The sequence below is a fragment of the Pteropus medius genome, unplaced genomic scaffold, assembly GCF_902729225.1.
Source record: "Pteropus medius unplaced genomic scaffold, Ma_sr-lr_union100, whole genome shotgun sequence".
In the NCBI taxonomy this organism is placed as follows: Eukaryota; Metazoa; Chordata; class Mammalia; order Chiroptera; family Pteropodidae; genus Pteropus; species Pteropus medius.
This window is the reverse complement of record NW_024342471.1, coordinates 9,288,646-9,302,612: the sequence shown is the minus strand read 5'-3', so window position 1 is coordinate 9,302,612 and position 13,967 is coordinate 9,288,646. Positions and strand designations below refer to the sequence as shown.

Genomic DNA, 13,967 nt, shown 5'->3' with positions numbered 1-13,967 from the left:
AGCAACCACCGCCACAGCTAACACCTGAATACTCACATGGGCCAGGCACTGTGGTAGGTGCTACACTTGGACTATATCTCAGGGAATCCCCTCAATCAATGAAGTAAACTCTACCATTAGTCTAGATATACAGATGATAGACTAAGGTTCAGCAAAGTAAAGTGACTTGTCCAAGGTCACACACACAGCAAGTGAGTGGCATGGACAGCCAGGAGCCGGCTCTTCATTTGACCTCAGAAGTTTTCATCTTATACTTGAGGCTTTGGAGTTTCCAGGGTAACATTCCACCATGGGGCATGGCCCAGATCTAGGGGGATAGTGAGTGGGAGATAACTGATCTTTGCCTCCCCAAATAACTAGTCTTTATAGTCTTGTATTATTATTCAAATGTGTCTTTCTCAACTCTCTGGCTAGAACAGTGCTGTCCAATAGAAACATAATTCAAGTCACATAAGCAATTTAAAATTTTCCAGTAGCAGCATTTTAAAGAATACAAAGGAATGGATAAAATTAATTTTAATAGTGTGTTTATTTAACCCAATTTGCCCATTTCAACACAAAATTGATATAAAAATATCATTGAGGTACTTTACATGATTTTTTTCACACTGAGCCTTCTGTATCTGGTGCTTACATTTAGAGTACATCTCAATTCTGACACTAAATTTTCATTGGACATTTAGATTCTCTTAGCCTTTATGACTGAAAAACTATATTCATAAATCTAAGTTCCCAAACATACGTATATGTTTTTCAATAACTGAATGGAGTATTTTTTAAATTTTAAATTAATCAAATAAAATTCAGTTCCTCAGTGGCATTAACCACATTTCAAGGGCTCAATAGCCACATGTGGTTGATGGCTACTGTATGGGGCCGTGTAGCTCTAGACCAGGGGTCCCCAACCCCCGGGCTGTGGACTGGTACTGGTCTGTGGCCTGAACTTGGCCACACAGCAAGAGGTGAGTGGCGGCAGGCCAGCGAAGCTTCATCTGTATTTGCAGCCGCTCCCCAGCACTAGCATCACCACCTCAGCTCCACCTCAGATCATCAGGCATAGATTCTCATAAGAGCACCAGTCCCTGGTACCAAAAAGGTTGGGGACCGCTGCTCTAGACAATCAAGTCCTAGAGGATGGGGGGTGGCCTCCAAGGCCCTAAGCCAGAGCTAGGCCTCCCAAGGTAAAGTTGAATCTGAATAGAATGCCATCTATTCATTCAACAAGCCTCTGCTGAGCCTAATATTAATATCTATATCTATTTACAGCCTAAAAACTTAAATACTAAGCCTAATATTAATATTTACATTTGAGGTTTATTATATTCACAGTCACGGTAACAAAGGGATCAGAGTACCCACTGTTCAGAGGATGACTGTGGCTCACAGAGGTGGGCCACCTGCCCAAGGTCACCCAGCTTTGACCCTGGACCTATTTGACTAGGAAGCCTGAGCTCTGTCCCTAAAGCTTGATAGAGGTGCCACCTAAGGCTCTGCCTTCTACAAGAAGAAATAAGCCTTTGCTACTATTCTCTGGGACCCCATTTCCCCCAGGCTTGTGGCAGAGAATGGCCTAGAAGAGGACACCCAACGAAGAGGGTAAAATATTAAGAAAGCAGGAAAAAGACATAGCATAGCCTGCACCAGGTGGCAGTCCTGTGTACAGGGCTTAGGCCACTGTGGCGCCATTCCCCACCACCTCCCACACTCCTACCCAGCAGGAGGCAAAGCCAGCAAGGTCTACTGGCTGCTTGCCCTCTGGGTGGGTCCTGGGGCTAGGCACCATGCCCTCCCTGGCACCTCCCCCAAAAGCACTCACTCAAAGGCCCTTGGACTAGGGCCAGAGCCAGTACTCACCTCCCAGGGTCACCTCAGCTGGAGTCCAGGGAAAGGATCCAAGAGGCAGCCCTACCGCTAGAAGGAGGGGCGGAGCTGTTCTGGAGTCGACTAGGAGTAGGGAAAAGGTGGAAGGTACAGGCCAGAAAACCTGGGTAGCTCCACCCCTCTCCTGGGGAACAGAGCTAGCACACAGCCTAATGGCAGGGTGAAACTCTCACCAGCCATTAGGTTTAACAATTAACTCTGATTTCCATTTCAGCAGGAGGCAGTCCCAGCAAAAAGCCCCATCAGAGGGGGTAAGGGGACTTGGAAGGGGGCAGAAAGAGAAAGAGATAAAAGGTGTGAAGGGAGAAAGAGGTAGCTAGTGAAACCCCTCACCTGCTCCTTCTCAGCATATCCCACCAATGAGGGACGGCCCTCATGCTAAGGCATAAGTTCCACAAGGTCAAGGGCAGTCACCTGGCACATAGTAGGTGCTCAGTAAATATTTGTTATTAAAGAACAAGGGGGCAGGGTGAAAACAGGTCAGATAGATGGGCAGACTGATGGAGAAGTGCAGGAAGGCAAGAGGTGGCTTGCCCTGGGCTGGGTACCTACCTCCTTGACCCTTTCGACTCCAAGTCTTCACAGAGACCAAGCTGGGCTGAGGAGTGGGACGGCAGCCACCCAGGGCATGCCAGGAACATGGCTTTGAAGTCACCCATCCAGGGTCTGCCCTTTCTAGCTGTGATCTTTGGAGCCCTCATTCTTCCCCCATAAAATGAGGGTGATACCACTATGGTACCCTATACAAAGCTACACAGAGCCAGGTTCGCAGATGCTGGGATGCTCTGTGCCACTGTAATACGGTTGTGTCTCTGGCTGCTCGGCAACACCCTCCTCTTCTCAGGCCCCTGAACTTCCTCACATCCCAGTATTCCTCTGGCCCCACCTATGTGGCCCTTTTTCTTTTCTGGGAAGGAAAGCCTAGAATGATAATGGCTCCAGCCCACTCACAGCCCACTCACCTGGGATCACACACACTACACCCTTGTAACAGACTGCTCCCAATCTGACATTTGCTTGTCATTTACATGCCTCCTTGGGTTCCCAGGCTCCCTCCTCACCCTTTTCCCCCAACCCCTAACACAGGCCTAGGTCCACAGCTTGCTGGGGGATGGAGCCAGTTCACTGGTGTTCCTGGGCAAGAGGGTGGGGGGTAGGGGTTTCCCCTTCTGGGCCTGTTTCCCAGTTGTGTAATGTCGGGGGGTGGGGGAAGATGAGGAGGGTGGATCAGGAGATGGCTTCTCCTGCTGGCTGCCTCTGATATTTAAAAATTCTGACATTTCTGAGATCAAACTGCACTGTTACTTCAGACAGAGCAGAGTTCATCTCAACCTTGGCCAGGTAAACATATGGCCCTATTATTATGGGATAAACTCCGTGGTAAGCCTGCAGAGGCCTGGAGCTGCAGCCCACCCCTGACCATTCTCAGCTCAAGCCTGGGCAGAGAGGGACAAAGGCCCTCCTTGCTCACTGGTCCCCACTACCTCCACCATAAAGCCCTAACTTTCCAGTCCTCCCTCCCCGCCCCCGGCCCCGCCCCCTCTGGTTCTCAGTAGTGGCATCATGAGCCATCAGTCCTCCAGATTCTTCTTAGCAAAACAAAGCTTGAAGCTCCCCCTCCTTTTGGGGTGCTGACCCTAAACCCCATGCTATGTGGAGATACTGGAGCTGTCTCTGCTTTCTCTCTGCTTTCCTGCATCCTTCCTTCAACTCTCAAACTACATGCCCCGCTTCCCCATCTCTAGGCTGGAACTCACCTCCTTTACCCACAAAACAAACGCTTGTCTCCCTGCCTCAACTCACTTAGCCATGCCTCTTCCAGATGCCACTCCTCCTAGTAGAGTCTTGCAGCCCCTACTTGGCCTTAAGACCCCGGAGACCAAGGAACTCCTGCAATGATTCTTCTGTCGCTCTCTCTGTCTGTCATCTGTCTGTCTGTCTGTCTGCCTCTCTCTCTCACCCCACCTCCAGGTTGATGCTCAAAACACAGTAGCAGTCTACCGAAACACCAATGATAATACCCATTAACTAAAAAAATAATGAATTCTAATCATTTATTGACCATTTATTCGTTGCGAAGGTCAGATCTCTGTATTTACACATACCATTTCGGTTAATCCTGCCAAGCCCCCAACAGACTTGTCATCCTTACCCCTTTGTTTTAAGCTGAGGAAACTGAGGCTGAGAGAACTGACTTTCTCAAGGTCACAAAGCCAGGAAATGGCAGAATCAAGACTGAAATTCAAGTTCTTACCCACTGCCAAACTTGGCCTCCTCCAACCTACAAATAAAGGGGAGGATATGTGAGAAGTTGTGGCCTGCCAGTGACGGGGCCACAGGGGCTCTGGAGAAACTTGCCCAGCCCAGGGCCAGAGGCAGATTCTACAATAGAACTTAACCTTCTATTAAGCACCTGCTCCATGCAAAGCCCTGTCCTAGGCGCTGGTGGGGCAAGGAATGATATTGAGACATCCTAAGGTAGGGTTCACAAATCTAGCAAGAGAGACAAGCCACATCCCAGGATAAAGTGAAGATCAAGCAGAACTTGACCCCAGAGAAGAACAGATAAGGTGCTAAAAGAATGCAGAAGAAGGAAAGACAAATTCTCGTTGTGGGGATAGGGATGGGAGGACTCACGAGGCTTTGTGGGACAGAAGTTGGCATCTGAGCTGAGCCTTGAAAGGACAGACAGAATTTTAAAAGTGATTGGGGATGGAGGTGGCTCTCCTGGCAGGGAGAAACCCCGGCATCAGGGGCGAAGACACAGGTAAGCACTGGGCATGTTCCAGGAACCTCAGGAAACACATTCTCCAAGCCCCTCCCCTTGGCACTGGCCCCAGGTGTCCCCAGACTCACAGGCACCTGGTTCATTCATGGTGAGTGGGCACAAAAGAGAGAAAGGGCTAAGCACCTGGGCATGTGGTTTCACGGAAGGGACTCAAGGAGCTAGATCCAGGCTCTGTAAGAAATCTCTGAAAATGGGAGACACTGAAAGGAAGAGCTGGTCCCACTGGAGGTGGGTGAAGCTGGGAGGCAGCAAAAAAAAGGGGCAAAATATATGAACTGGGCAGCAGAGAGCTGGAATCCAAACCACAGATCAAAGCTACAGGGGACCTTGGGTTTACCCTGTCCAACCCCCATTTTACAACTGGGAAAACGAAAGCCAGACCAGGGAAGGGACTGGTCCACAGCCCCTCAGCACCTTCACTTAAAACCGGCAATGTGCTGAGAAGTAGAAGCGATCTGCCCTCGACACCTAACTCCGCCATTAGTTCCTGGGTGACCCTTCCCTGGTCATCAGGCTCCCACTCTACAAAACCACCTCGAAGAAAGTGGTTCCAAACTTTTATGGGTAGTGACCCAAAGACTCAGAGGGTGCCTTTGGATCCCCTCCCGAGGTCAAAGCATGCTCTCAAAGGTGTGCACACTGTTTCAGAAGTTCATGAGCATGCGAGACCAGCATTTTCCAAGGGCAATCTGAGAACGCCCTGTCTCCCAGTCACCTCGACAGGGAACCTGTTCAAATGGGCTGATTCCAGGGCCCCACAACGGGCCTCACCTTCCCAGAGAGCAAGTGAGTTTGAATCTCTGGTTGAGTCCCAGAAGAGAGTATTTTTTAGCAAGCTCTTCTCTGCTGCTCTTGGGGGAGCAAAGTTTAAGAAGTCCGGCTTTAGGGAACCCTCAGAGGTAAGGGGGTGTTCTAAGCACGCTCCTTTTAGCTGTTTCACATATAGAATTTCCATTTCCTTGCCTATGAAGAGAGGACTCTGTGGCTAAAAGTTTTAAAGCCACTGCTCACTAATCAAGGTCCTTTCTGGTTGAGCCAACTACTCAAGCTGACCATGGTCGTGGCCATAATGGGAGTGGGTGGAGGGCCAGCAAGCCTACCACAGCTGCTCAATTCTAGATGGGCAGCCCTGCCTGGGAGGGAGTCAGGACTCCTGGGCTGAACTTGGGGTGAGAGGAGGTTTCTAATCAACCCCAGCCTCCAGGCTCCTTTCCTCTCTACAGACTCACTCTGGCCCTCAGCCAGTTCTGGTTTCCTTCCTTTTTTCTTTCTAGCACACCGTACTCCTGAGCCTGGGTCTCTTGGCTCCAGCCTCTGCCTCCCTCTGTCTCCACCCATCGCCGAGCCTGAAAGAGGATCCCCAAGCCCTCAAGCTCCCAAGCACTCTTCTGAGGAGACAAAACCATTACTCTCTGCAGATGATAAGCTTATTTAACTGGAAGACTCAAGATGATCTATGAAAAACTGAGGTGGCCAGTAATAAAATAACATTTACGAAGAAAGTTAAATGTCATCAGACCAGCCCTGTCACCTGCCCCTGCTGCAGTGTCTCTCCCACAGGTGGGCAGCTCCCTAGAACCAGACGGTCTCAGAGCCTTGGCCAGCCCTGCAGCTGACATGAAGAAAGGCCAGTCTCTGAGGTGGTGACAGCACAGGCCTGGGAGACAGGAGACCTGGATTAGATACCCTGCTCTCTAAGCCAAGAATTTGTTCTCCGAATCTGAGCACGTGCACATCCCTCTGTGAACCCCTAAACGTTCTCACAGGCCCTACCCAGGGCAGTATAGGAAAGACTCAAGAGCACCTGCCAACTTTAGATGGATCTAGATGTCAATCCCAGCTGGGCTGCCTGTTGGCTAAGGACTGGGTAGGCCTGGGTGAGTTACTTAGCCTCCTTTAATAAAATGGGGATTGTAATCTCTGCCTCCCTGCATAGGTGCAAGGATTAAAAGACATAGACGTGAAAAGCGCTTAGCACGGGGCCCGGCACATGGTAAGCCAATAAACGTAAGCAGTTGTTTATCAGTCAGCGGCGTGAGCCTCTGACGAGGAAGGCTAGGCTTTCTAATTCCTAGGTGGCCCTAGGAAACCCCGAAAACACCCACCTCAACTGGGTCCAGAGGCTTTATGTTTAGAACTTTAATCTGGACAGAAGATGGGGAGAGGGAAGGGTAAAAGGCAGGAAAAGGGAGTGAGAGAAAACTGAGAAGAGGAGCAAGGAAGATCAAAGGAAAATTAAGGGGTGAGAAAGGACCTGGGTCCCCCAGCTTGGGGGAAGGGAGATGACTTCAGGGAAACTGCCAAGACAGGAAAAGCCTTCTCTCCCTTCCAGAACGTTCCCTAGGCCCGCCAAGGCAAGGCTTAGAGGGACGCTCACCACTGAGAGCACTGCCCTGGCTGTCAGTAGGGACACCGAAGCCTTGGGTTACCTCCAGGCTCTGCATCCCCAAGCTGTCCAGGGTAGCCTCCTCCATGCAAAGCAGGCGGAGGGGGCCTCAGCCAGGCTGAGAACAAAACCACCTGCCCATCTAGCCTGTAGAGGCCCCGCCTGCTCACTGAGGACTCAAGGACCCTCTTGCTGGGAATTCTGATCCTGACTCAGCGGGCCTCTTTCCCTCTGGGTCCCAACCTCCAGGCCCAGTGCAGAGCCCTCTCCGGGTCTCTACCTGCCCCAAGCTCCTGCTTCTGAGACTAAAGTTGCAAGTTGTGGGAAAAGCACTGGCAGACTGTAAACAGAAACCACAGACAAGGTGTTCCAATTGCTACTGACCAGCTGGGTGGCTTTTGGGGTGCCATTTCTCTTAGAGCATGTGTCTCTCCTCTGGTGAATGAGGGCAATGGAGGGCAAGGGCCGTCTCTGAGGTTCTTCCAATTCTAACAGCAGTGATGCTTCTAAAGATGTCTCTGAGCACAAGGGCAAAGAAGACTTGCCTCAGAGAGAAGTGGGCTGGGCTGGGCCCTGCTGAGAAGGCAGTAGATGTGGCAATGGCCAAGGGTTATGATGATGATGAGAATTATAATTAAAAATTACAGCAACAAACTCTTAAGCACTTGACAACGGGCTTTCTCATTATCCCCCAGGATTCACAATCTGGTGAGAGAGGTAGAGGTGGATGATGATTATTTACTTTTGGCAGATGAGGAAAGTGAAGCAAGATCAAAGCGACCTGTCCCAGCTACTAAGTGCAGAGAAAGGGGAGCCAAAGAGGATGTAATAAATATTGCATGCCTACTATGTGCCACCTCACTAGGCTTGCTCCTGTTGTCTTGACTGAGGCTCACCAACACAACACAGTATTGTAGGTGCTACTGTTCTCATTTCATAGAAGAGGAAACTGAGGCTAAGAAAAAATAACTGATTTACTCGAAGACTCATGGCTGTTCCATTGCAAAGCCTGGATTTGAACCTGGGCTTGTGGGATTCCAAGACCTGAACTCTTTCATCTTCCTGTATGTACTAGGTTGAACAGTGCCCTCCCCCGACCCAATTCATGTCTATCTGAAACCTCAAAATGTGGTCTTATTTGGAAATAGAGTCTTTGCAGATGTAATTAGTTAAAATAAAATGAGGTCATACTGGATTGGGGGGGATCCAAATCCAATATGACTGGCGTCTTTATGAGGAGAGGAGATGACACAGAGACACACAGGGAGAAAGGGGAGAGAGCCATGTAACAACAGAGGCAGATGCAGCTGCAAGATAAGGAGCACCAAGGATTGCTGGCAACCACCAGAAGCTAGGAGAGAGGCACAGAACAGACTTCCCCACCCGGAGCCTGCAGAAGGAACCAACCGTGCCAATACCTTGATTTCTGACTTCTAGCTCCAGAACTGTGAGAGATACAGTTCTACATTTTTAAGCCACCCAGACTGTGGTATTTCGTTAAGCAGCCCTAGGAAATTCATACACTCTTTGAGATCATTAGTAGCAGACCTGGGACTCAAATCCTAATTTTCAGATTCCGCTCATTAGCCTTGGAGATTAATAGGGGGTCCGGGGCCTGTGAGAGGTCATGCTCATCTCTCCTTCACCTCCCTGGCCTAGGCTGGCCTAAATCCATCCACTGTCTAGGTCTCTATCCATCACTGGGCCCTTCCATGAGTGCAAACAAGCACGCTCCGAACCCAGCTTCCTGGCCAACGATCCTCCCCCTCCACCCAGGCCATCCTCTAATGCCACCTGGAGAGCTATGTTTTTGAAATGCAAATCTGATCTTTCCAAGCTAGCTTAATCCTCTTCCCTTGTTCCCCACCACCTGTAGGTCTCAGGTAAAGATTTTCAACCTGTGACAGATCTGGGCCCAACCTTCCTCTCAGGCCTTACCTCCAGCCACTCACCCTACTCATCTCTACCACTCACCACCTTCTGCTGCAACCATATGGAACTGTTTGGAGTTCCCCTAACAAGCCATAGTGCCTTTGCACGTGCTGCTCCAGCTACCTGGAAGATCGAATCCAGCCCAAACACCATCTTTCTCCTCCATTAAGCCTTTTCTTACACGAACAACCACACCCTAGCACCTTGTACATTGTACATCTTTACATGTTTGCCCCTAAGTCCAGCCTGTGAACACTGTTATATTCATTTCTATTTCTGTAGGCTTAGAGTTGGCAAAAGGCATTCGAGAATGTTGAATTGAATTGCGGTCTGGCCATAATAGTAATAGTTGCTAACATTTACCAAATGTTTACTCTGTGCTCAGCACTGTGCAAAGCATTCCATGTATCTTACCTCATTTCGTGCTCAAAACAATCCTACAAAACAGATACTATCACTGGTCCTGTTTTACAGGCAAGGAAATGAAGATATGAAACGCTTGCCCAAAGGGCTCTAGAGCCAGTGCTAGTAACCAACACGGGGTATACAGTCCATCCTAATACCCTCCTTTTACAAAAGAGGAAAAAGCAAGAAAGGGAAAGTGACTTGCCCAGTCAATAACAAGGCGTGGACTCCAATCTTGAGATTTCTTATTCAATGTTCTTCCTCTTCTCGTTCTTGCAAGATCCTAATTCAGGAGGACACAGAAAATAAACTAGGCTGTGTCTCCTGAAGAGCTTTCTCCTGCCTCCCCTAGAGCAGAGCCCAGCACGGGCCTGGGGCACAGTGGGGGTTCAAATCCATGGCCAGGAGATGCAGCAATAAAAAAGATAAATCTACTTCAAAAAATGTCCAAGGCCTGCTTAGATATTACAATGTCAGGACATGAGAGGAAATTGGGTATCATTTAGTACCATCTCTCATTTTATGAAGTTATCCATTCAAGAAATTTATTGAACAGCAATCATAAAAGCCAGACACTGAGTACGGGCACTAGGAAGACTAATAAGCAAGCTCGGGCCCAGATGGTATTTGCAATTCAGTGAGGAGAGACAAACAAACAACTATCGAGTTCATGTATAATTATAAATTCTCATAAGTACTATGAAATGCAGAGAGCTCTAAGAACGTATAACAGAAAAAAACTGACAGCCTAGGGAGTTGGTGAAGGTTCTCCACCCTGAGAAAGTGACTTGAGCTGAAATCTGAAGAGTGGGAGTTAACCAAGACAAGAAGCTCAGTAAGAGTGTGCTAGACAGAGGGAACAGCATGTGCGAAATCCCAGAGGCACAAGAGCTCCGACTGCCTGGGTGAGCTAAAAGAATGCCAGAGTGGCTGGCTTCCAGAGAGGTGGGCAGGGACTCCCTCCTACAGGTCTTGTATCTTGTAGGTCAAGGTAAGGAGTGAAGAAACTGAGCAGAACGGGAAACCCCTTGTTCAGAACCGGGCCCAGAGTGGATGCTGTCAATGAGTCATTGCATTCATTATTTAGTGAAGGAGCGATTTGTCCAAGATCACAAGGAAGACTTGGTACTTGAAACCAGAACCACTGCCAGGCTAGGGCTGTGGGTTACTTCAGGTACGTGTGTAGGAGGGAACAAGAGAGGCTTTGCAGGTGTTCTAACCTATCGCAGGTTCTGGCTCCCTGTCTGCACTTTTCTTGAGGTCTACAGTGCATCAGAATCACCAGTGTTTGTTAAAATACAGACTGCTGGGCTCCACCCCCAAAGTGATTGATTTAGTAGGTCTGGTGTGAAGCCCGAGAATCTGTATTTCTAACAAGATCCCAGATGACCATGCTGCTGATAGAGTGAGCACACCGTGAGAACCACTGCTCTAGACTAGAATATATGGGGGCTAGGGAGAATTGTGAGTGGAGACCATGGCCAGGATCCTAGGGGGCTAGAAAGGTAGATTCCCGAATCGGTAACAATGAGACAAACTCTAGCACTCTGAGAAAAGGAAGGGGCCTCAAAGTCCCAGAATCCAACCTACTAGCTGCTCAGCCAGAGAAACTGAGGCTTAGGGGGTTTAGACTCTGACATAAGGGAAGCTAATAAAAATGTGTTGAGTGGATAGGTGAACACATAAAGAGTTTGACTAAAGTTAAAAGGAGACCCCTAGACCAGATTTCAGGGCTCCTGAGCCTTTCCTATCCTGGGAAAAGAATTCAGAGAAGGGGACAGCGAGCTCAGCTTTTCCCAGCTCTGCTGCCTTGGGCAGGGAAACATTTTAAGAATTGCAGAAATCTGCTGTTGGCCTCCAATCCTGTCATCCATCCACCCTCCTTCCTCTCACACTCGCGGCTCCCTCCCTTTACACTCCAAATCCTGTGTACTTTATCCTGGCAAGCCAGGCAGCAGAGGGGGAGGTGAAGTTATGAGGGAAAAGAACTGGAAGTGGAAGAATTCTTGCATTTGGATATACTTCTTCCAGAACAACTCATTCCTCCCGTAAATCTGTTTCTTCTTTATCTTTGTAGCCAGTCATACCCTAACCTACCTACATTTCAGTACCAGCATCTGAAACCCACAAAGGCAGGGCAAAATTTCCAAACTACCTTTTACCCCAGTTTTTCTAAAATAGAGTAGCCCTGGACAAAATTTTTCTGTCCTATTCCAGTTGGCAGCAAGATGCCACTTCTCTTGCAAACTCACATTCACAGTCTCACTAAAATATAATCAGCTATTTGTACATAAAAACAAATATACCAGAACTTATGAAAATACATATACATCAAGACATACATCACTCACTGTTCCCTGATAAAACTTACCTATGCATCTAAATGCACAAGAAATACACATGGAGGACACACACATGCACATAGATTACAGATCTAGAAATGCATGCACTGCACCAATAAATGGGGAAAGGGGTACAGACACACCCAGAGACCTCTCTCAAAGTAAAGGTCTCCTGAGGCGGGAGTGGTTGTGGGGAGGAACTGGCCCTTTAAGAGACTGGTTCTCCATCCTCCTTTCAAGGCACCTAAGATGTGAATCTACTCTCAGTGCAGGGGTGAGGGTGGGAGTGCAGCTGACCTGGCCAGGCCTGGTCTGGCTCTGGACGACAGTCCCAGCGCCGCGACAGGAAATGGATCCCTAAAATGACTGGGTCACCAGCCTGGGGAACGATGTCGCCGCTACTGCCACCACCACCCCACACCCACACCCACAAACCCCCCTACACACCGGGCTTCAGGCAGGACACGCCCTCCACTCTAGCTGGGCCAGGTACCTGGGCTCCGCTGTCAGCCCAGCTCCCTCAGGCCCCCGGGGTGTGGCCGCCCACCTGCCAGCAGGGCGCCTCTGCCTGGCGGAGACACTCCTGTCGCTGCCCCCACCCACTGCCCCGGCCAGGTACCGGGCTCTTGGCGACAGCAGCGCCTCGGCCACCGCCCCCACCCCTTCCTCCCGGCAGTGCGGAGACAAAGCCGCGCACACGCACACCGGGGCTACGCGGGGCTACGCGAGTGCACACCCGCCCTCGCACGCGCACACACGGGGAGTCACATTGGCTCTCACACAGCGACACACGCGCGCGCGCGCACACACACACACACACACACACACACACAGCGCCTCAGGCTCCAGCCACAAGGGAAGCCAGTGGCACACACCCTCATCCAGATGTACACTCAGCTACACATTCGGACACACCCTCTCATAGACACATTCACAGACAGACACACTCAGACACACACACCCTCACCCAGAAACACACACACCACCCAGTCCAGTCGCACGAAGACATACAGGGCACAGACCCTCAAACACAGAAGCAAACCCGGCGCACACACGCACGCGCGCACACACCGAGCATCCACTTGCACAGACCCACGGGCACTCGCGCGCTCACGCCCAACACACACCCAGCTACGTGGACCCCGACACACACCCGCGCCAGTATGGAGTCGAACGAACCGAGGCCCGGGCTTCCCAGCTCGGGCGCCCGCCCCGGGTCCCGATGGTGTCCAGCCCCGGGAGCCTGCCCGCCGGTCTGTCAGTGCTGGAGGACCAGGGACCGAGCCCGGAGCCCTCGGTGATCAACCTCGCGCCCCACCCCCCCGCCACACACACACGCGGACACACACACGCACGCACACACGCGCGCACACACGCGCGCGCGCTTGCACGCAGCGGGGCCCTGGGGGCCCGGAGCAGGGCGGCGTAGACGGCTAACCTGGCGGCGGCGACGCGGCTTCCGGGCGCTGTCTGTCCTGGGTCCGTGCGTCCGGCGGCAGCCCGGGCGGGCTCCGAGGCGCGCTCGAGCTGCGCACAAATGCCCCGCTTGCTCGCTCGCTGCCTCTCTCCCTCCCACGGCGCTCAGCCCCCTCCCCGCCCGCCCCCCGCACCGGTCTCCCCCCGACTCCGCTCCGCCCCGGCCGGCTCCTCCAAGGCGGCAGCGGCGATCCCGGCCGCCCAGGCAGCTACGGGCGGGCGAGCGAGTGGCAGCGGCGGCGAGCCGCGAGGAGCCCGGGCAGCGCCGGAGCCGCGCGTCGGGAGGAGCCGCGTCGCCCCGGGGAGGGGACGAGGGGAGGGGGCTAAGCCCCGCGAGCCCGCCCGGCGCTCCAGGCCCGTCTCCCGCTTCCCCACGTGGGCCCCGCGCCCGGCGCCTACCTGAGCCTCCGCGCAGCTCAGAGGCCGGGGGCGAGCGGTAGGGCAAGGAAGAGGAGACCCCACCCCGGGCCTCCTCGCCCTCCGGGTCCCAGCCGGGTGGGCTCGGGCCCCGCCCCCGCCTCCTCCGGGGTCCCCGCCAGCGTCGACCTCGGTTTTCTCTGGCGAGGACGCCTCGGCTCTCGGACGGGTGCCCCGGACTAACCCCGCGGCCCGGCGTCCAGCTCGCGGGCTTCCTCCACCTCTAGTCGGACCTGGCCGACACCCACCAGCTTCCCAGCCGCCCTCCCATTGTTCCCGTGGCGGGAGTTCGCGGAAAACCGCGCCGCGCATTCCAGCCCCTCTCAGGTGGCAATACCTC

At 51.9% G+C, this 13,967-nt stretch overlaps 1 protein-coding gene across 1 annotated transcript in view; it reads right to left on the bottom strand.

Annotated features, from left to right (window-relative positions):
• The window catches only part of EPB41L1 (erythrocyte membrane protein band 4.1 like 1), a 120,320-nt gene extending 107,059 nt beyond the window's left edge, over window positions 1-13,261 (bottom strand). The window contains exon 1 of the mRNA XM_039863716.1: window positions 13,173-13,261. The gene's annotated coding sequence lies outside the window, so the exon portion shown is untranslated. The remainder of the gene's footprint in view (window positions 1-13,172) is intronic.
• Window positions 13,262-13,967: the final 706 nt, after the last annotated feature.